Source organism: Myotis yumanensis, unplaced genomic scaffold (genome assembly GCF_028538775.1).
Source record: "Myotis yumanensis isolate MYYU_CA2020_CCGP unplaced genomic scaffold, mMyoYum1.0.hap1 SCAF_17, whole genome shotgun sequence".
NCBI classification, from domain to species: domain Eukaryota; kingdom Metazoa; phylum Chordata; class Mammalia; order Chiroptera; family Vespertilionidae; genus Myotis; species Myotis yumanensis.
Window position 1 is genome coordinate 42,524,323 of NW_027223768.1, and position 6,241 is coordinate 42,530,563.

Genomic DNA, 6,241 nt, shown 5'->3' on the forward strand with positions numbered 1-6,241 from the left:
GTTTATTGATTTGCAAATATTGTACCAGCCTTGCATCCCTGGATAAGTCCCACTTGGTCATGGTGTATGATCTTTTTAATATATTGCTGGATGCGATTTGCTAATATTTTGTTGAGGATTTTAGCATCTATGTTCATCAGGGATATTGGCCTGTAATTCTCTTTCTTTGTAGTGTCTTCATCTGGTTTTGGAGTTAGGGTAATGCTGGCCTCATAGAAAGAGCTTAGAAGTGTGCCTTCCTCTTGGATTTTTTGGAATAGTTTGAGGAGTGTAGGAGTTAGTTCTTCTTTGAATGTTTGGTAAAACTCCCCTGTGAAGCTGTCTTGACCTGGGCTTTTGTTTGCTGGTAGTGTTTTGATTACTGCTTCTGTTTTCCTCACTTGTTATTGACCAATTCAGGTTTTCTGATTCTTCCTGATTCAGTTTTGGGAGATTGTATTTTTATAGGTATGTGTCCATTTCATCGACATTGTCCAGCTTGTTGGCATATAGTTGTTCATAGTATTTCCTTACAATCTTTTGTATTTCTGTGGTGTCAGTGGTTACTTCTTTGCTTTTGTTTCTGATTTTATTTGGGTCCTCTCTCTGTTTCTTGATGAGTCTGGCTAATGGTTCATCAATTTTATCCTTTCAAAGAAGCAGCTCTTGGTTTCATTGATTTTTTGTATTTTTTTTAGTCTCTATGTCATTTATTTCTGCTCTAATCTTTATATGTATATATGTATGTTTTTATTTATTTTCTTTTTATATCTTAAATCCTCACCCAAGGATATTTCTCCACTGGTTTTTAGAGAGTGGAAGAGAGAGGGAAAGACAGAGAAATATCGATGTGAGAGAAACACATCAATTGGTTGCCTCCTCCACACTCCCTTCTGTCCTCAGCCTGATGTTCTATCCACTCTGCTTTAATCTTTATTATTTCCTTCCTTCTACTCTCTCTGGACTTTTCTTGTTGTTCACTTTCTAGCTCTTTTAAGTTGTAGGGTTAAATAATTTATTGTTGATTTTTCTTGTTGTTGTTTTTTATAGCAAGGGTGGAAATTTATTGAAGAACAAGTACAGTCTCCCACGTGGGGAGGGGGAGAGAGTCCTCAATTTTTCTTGATTTTCGAGGTAGGCCTGTAGTGCTATGAACTTCCCTCTCAGGACTGCTTTTGCTGTGTCCCAGAGATTTTTGGTTGTTATGTGCTTTTTTTGTTTTGTTTTTTTTTCCCATTTGTTTCCAGAAAGTTTTGATTTCTTTCTTGATCTCATTGGTAAGCCATTCACTGTTTAGTAACATGTTATTTAGTCTCCATGTGTTTGAATGTTTTTGGGTGTTTTTACTGTAGTTGATTTCTAATTTCATTCCACTGATCTGAGAAGATGCTTGATATGATTTCTATCTTCTTGAACTTGTAGAGACTTGTCTTGTGTCCTAACATGTGTGCTATCTTTGTGAATGTTCCATGTGCTCTTGAGAAGAATGTATATTCTGCAACTTTGGAATGGAATGTTCTTTATATGTCAATTAAAGCTATCTGATCCAGTGTGTTCTTTAGGGTCACTGTTTCCTTGTTAAGTTTTTGTCTGGAAGATCTATCCAGTGAAGTCAGTGGGGTTTTGAAGTCCCCTATTATGACTGTATTGTTGTTGATCTTTCCCTTAATGTCCTCTAGAAGTTATATATTTAGGTGCTCCTATATTGGTGCATATCTGTTTACCAGGGTTATAGCCTCTTGTTGGATAGATCCCTTTAGCATCATGTAGTGACCTTTGTTGTCTCTTGTGATGGCCTTCATTTTGAAGTCTATTTTATCGGATATGAGTTCTGCTAGCCCAGCTTTGTTTTCTTTCCCATTTGCATGGGAAAATTTTTTTTTCATCCCTTCACTCTCATCCAGTGTGTGTCTTTTGTTCTGAGGTGGGTCTCTTATAGACAGCACACAGTTGGGTCATGTTTTTGTATCCATTCAGCTATCCTATGCCTTTTGATTGGAGCATTTAATCCATTTACATTTAAGGTTATTATTATTTTTTATTTATTTTTTTAAAAATATATTTTATTGATTTTTTACAGAGAGGAAGGGAGAGAGATAGAGAGTTAGAAACATTGATGAGAGAGAAACATCGATCAGCTGCCTCCTGCACATCTCCCACTGGGGATGTGCCTGCAACCCAGGTACATGCCCTTGACCGGAATCGAACCTGGGACCTTTCAGTCCGCAGGCCGACGCTCTATCCACTGAGCCAAACCGGTTTCGGCCATTTAAGGTTATTATTGATAGGCATGTATTTATTGCCATGTTAATGCTGTATGCCTAGGTTTCTCTCTCTATTTCTTATTCTCATTACATCAGTCCCTTTAGTATTTCTTGTAATGGTGGCTTGGTGGTGATGTACTCCTTTAGTCCTTTTTTTTTCTTTTTGGTCCAGGAATCTCTTTATTTGACCATCTATTTTAAATGATAGTCTTGCTGGGTATAGCAATCTTGGTGTCAGATCCTTAGTTCTCATTACCTTGAGTACTTCATGTCATTCCCTTCTGGCCTATAGGGTTTCTGATGAGAAGTCAGTTTTGGCCTTATGGGAGCTCCTTTGTAGGTAACAGTTTGCTTATCTCTTGCTGCCTTTAAGATTCTATCTTTGTCTTTAATTTTTGGCATTTTAATTATGGTGTCTGGGTGTGGGCCTGTTTGGGTTCTTCTTGCTTGAAGTCCTTGTGCCTCCTGGACTTGTGAGACTTTTTCCTTTACCAGGTTAGGGGAGTTTTCTGCCATTATTTCTTCAAACATGTTCTCTATCCCTTTCTCCTTTTCTGCCTCTTCTGGCACTCCTGCTATTCAAGTATTGTTATGTTTCATGTTGTCCCACAGCTCCCTTAACCTGCCCTCCTGTTTTTAATTTTTTTTTTTCATTTTGGTTCTCTGATTGAGTGATTTTTTTCAATCCTATCCTCTAATTCACTGATTCAATCCTCAGTTTCCCCTAATCTGCTCTGTATTCCTTCTAATGTGTTCTTTATTTGTGCTATGTCATTCTTTATTTTTGTTTTCATAGTTACTACATCTTTTCTCATGCTGTTGAGCATCTTCACCATCATTATTCTGAACTCTGTATCAGAAACATTTCTTATCTCCATTTCATTTATCTCCTCTGGAGAATTCTCTTGTTCTTTCAGTTGTTTCTTTTTTCCTCATTTTGGCTGCCTGTTTGGGTTTGTGACAATGTATTAGGTAGATCTGCTATGCCTCTCAATCTCTAGTGCAGGGCAGTGTTAAATGCTGTTTCTGAATAATTAGATCAGGCAAAGACTTAAAGCCTCCACAGACTGCCTGTCTGCAGACTGGTAGGATTTTGTCTTGAATTGTCCTCAGGCAATTGACCACAGGTGTGGCAAAAGTTTTTTTCAACAGAGTGGGGCAATTGTTTCTGCCTGGAGGCTAATTGTTATTCTCAGTCTCTTAATGGACCCGAGCAACTCCGCAGGGTGGGACAAGGTGTTTTCCAATAGGGTGGCTCAACTGTCTTCCCCCAGGCAAGGTCACCCGTATAGCAAATGTCTGTGTGAGAAAGATGACCTCCACAGCATGAGGAATGACTCAGCACAGGAAACCAGGGTGTCTGCCTTCCTAACTCTAACCCCAGAGCCCCTGATCCTGACTTCTGCTCACACAGCTCCAGTCCACTCTGCCCTCCCTCTGCAGGAGCACAAGGTGAGTGGACTGGGAATTTTATATGGTGGCCCTTTAGAGGGTGCCTGAATTTCCAGCCATATCTCCCTGGCAGACAGCAACCCTGCTGCTTTTCACAGCCAGATGTTATGTGGGCACCCTTTTCAGTTCTGGTGCTCTCTGATGGGGGGGCCCAGCTTGGGGATTAGGCCCCAGAGTTCTCAGTGACACCCCCTGCCCCTAGCTGAGATATCTCTGAGGAACTTCAGCTGCTCTCTGTGGGAGCCTGGCCAGCCCTTTTGTGCCTCCGCCCCTCCTACCAGTCTCTATGCGGTCTTCACTTTCTGTCTTCGGGTATCAGGGTTCTCTCCAGGGAGTCTTTTGTTGATTATTCAGGAAGTTTCTCTGTATTTTAGTTGTAATTCCAGTTTGGTCCTGGGAGCGTGTCCATGCAGCACCCACTTACTCTGCCACCTTTTTTTCTACTTTCCTTGCTTTATAATGCAGTCTTTACAGGGCCAGAGGTGTGGCTTGAGAAATAATTCAAAGGCCATCAAGTCCTTTTACTTTCCCCAAACCTCTCCTATTCATGTCAAGAGGCTTATAGATAACTAGAGGCCCGGTGCACAAAATTCGTGCACAGGTGTGTGTGTGTGTGTGTGTGTGTGTGTGTGAGCCCAGCCTGCACCTTCTCCAATCTGGGACCCCTCGAGGGATGTCTGACTCACAATCTAGGACTGCTGGCTCCCAACCACTTGCCTGCCTGCCTGCCTGATTGCCCCTAACCACTTCTGCCTGCCAGCCTGATCACCCCCTAACTACTCCCCTGCCAGCATGTTCAACACCTAACTGCTCCCCTAACTTCCCTCCCTTGCCGGCCTGGTCATCCCTAACTGCCCTCCCCTGTAGGCCTGGTCCCCCCCAACTGCCCTCCCTGTAGGCCTGGTCCCCACCAACTGCCCTCCCTTGCAGGCCATCTTGTGGCCACATGGGGGTGGTCATCTTGTGTTGGAGTGATGGTCAATTTGCATATTACCTCTTTATTATATAGGAATAGGATTGGCTTTCTGAAACCAAAGTCCCAAAGTCCCAGGACCTTTGAAATGCAAATTCCAAGAACTCTTGTGTGGGCCATTTTTTTGAAAAAAAAAAAAATACAAGTCTCTGGAAGGTAAATCTTATCAAAATAGAAAGAAAAAAACCTTAGCCACCTAATCAAATCACTTTAATTTATTTCAACTATTCCTTTCAATTTTAGTTAATTTTAATTACAGTTATTGAATATATAGATAACATGAAATACTGAAATAGCATGAAATACTGAAACATTGATTCCAAGACAAGTCTTAAGTTTGCCTGCTTTTGTCTTTTTGTTGCCTAAATTCTGTAAAGTGGATTTGGAGCTGTTGATGTAATTTCTTGTTCTTTGTTGAAGAAGTATTTCTTAAAAGTGAGAGTGTGTTTAAAATGTGAGCTGTAACCGGTTTGGCTCAGTGGATAGAGCGTCGGCCTGCAGACTCAAGGGTCCCAGGTTCGATTCTGGTCAAGGGCATGTACCTTGGTTGCTAGCACATCCCCAGTAGGGGGTGTGCAGGAGGCAGCTGATCAATGTTACTCTCTCATCGATGTTTCTAACTCTCTATCCCTCTTCCTTCCTCTCTGTAAAAAAATCAATAACATATATTTTAAAAATAAATAAATAAATAAAATGTGTTCATAAATGTCAATCTAAGGAATGCTGGTTGTTTACTTTTTGATTATCACTGGATATTGAGGCTCTAAGAGTTAAAAGTTCAAGTTAAGGTAGAAGAAATTTATGGTTATGAGAACAGAAGACATGAGACATGGAGATTCATTTTTGAGGGAAAAGGAAGAAAGTAAGTTGTTCTAAAGACGATTATTTCTGAATGGATAAGAAGGTTTGTGAAAGTTGTAGAAAGGTTTGTAAAATGTTGTGAGGCTATAAAAGTTTGTGAAAGTTTTAAGTTTATTTTTAAAAAAAGCAAACCCAGCCCAGCTCTCAACTGTTAGTTAGTTTCTTAGATTGGAGTCACTGCTCACTCACAGCCCTGAACGCATTTGGGAGTCTCAGCAGATGTTCCTGCTTGGTCAGTAGGACCCACCCTCCCTTTTCCAGTCTTAAGGACCGTCAAGGGCAAATGAGAAAAAAAATTCTCGAATTTTCTCTGCAATAATTAGTCATTTGAATTATGTGTATTGTCTTTATGTGATATGTATATTATGTGTGGTGAATGTTTAGCCTCCAGATAGCATTACTAGGATACAATCTTTTATTGGCCTAAAAAGATTAAATACTTATATAAATAAAGCAGAATTCTGTGGTCTGAACATAATCTTTAATATTAAAACTAGTTTAGCTTTGATTAATGTCCTTTATAGTTAGTACCATAAAATATATGTTTGTTTTACTTAGATTTACAGAGGTTTGATATAATCTTTTGGTTAAGTATATTTGACAACCTTCCCAAAGTTTAAATTTTAAGAGACTTTTAAACCGAGAGATGATTTTGAGTCATTCCAATGGGCCTTGGAATACCTCAAGAATTTATTCTCTCTTCTCCTTCTCC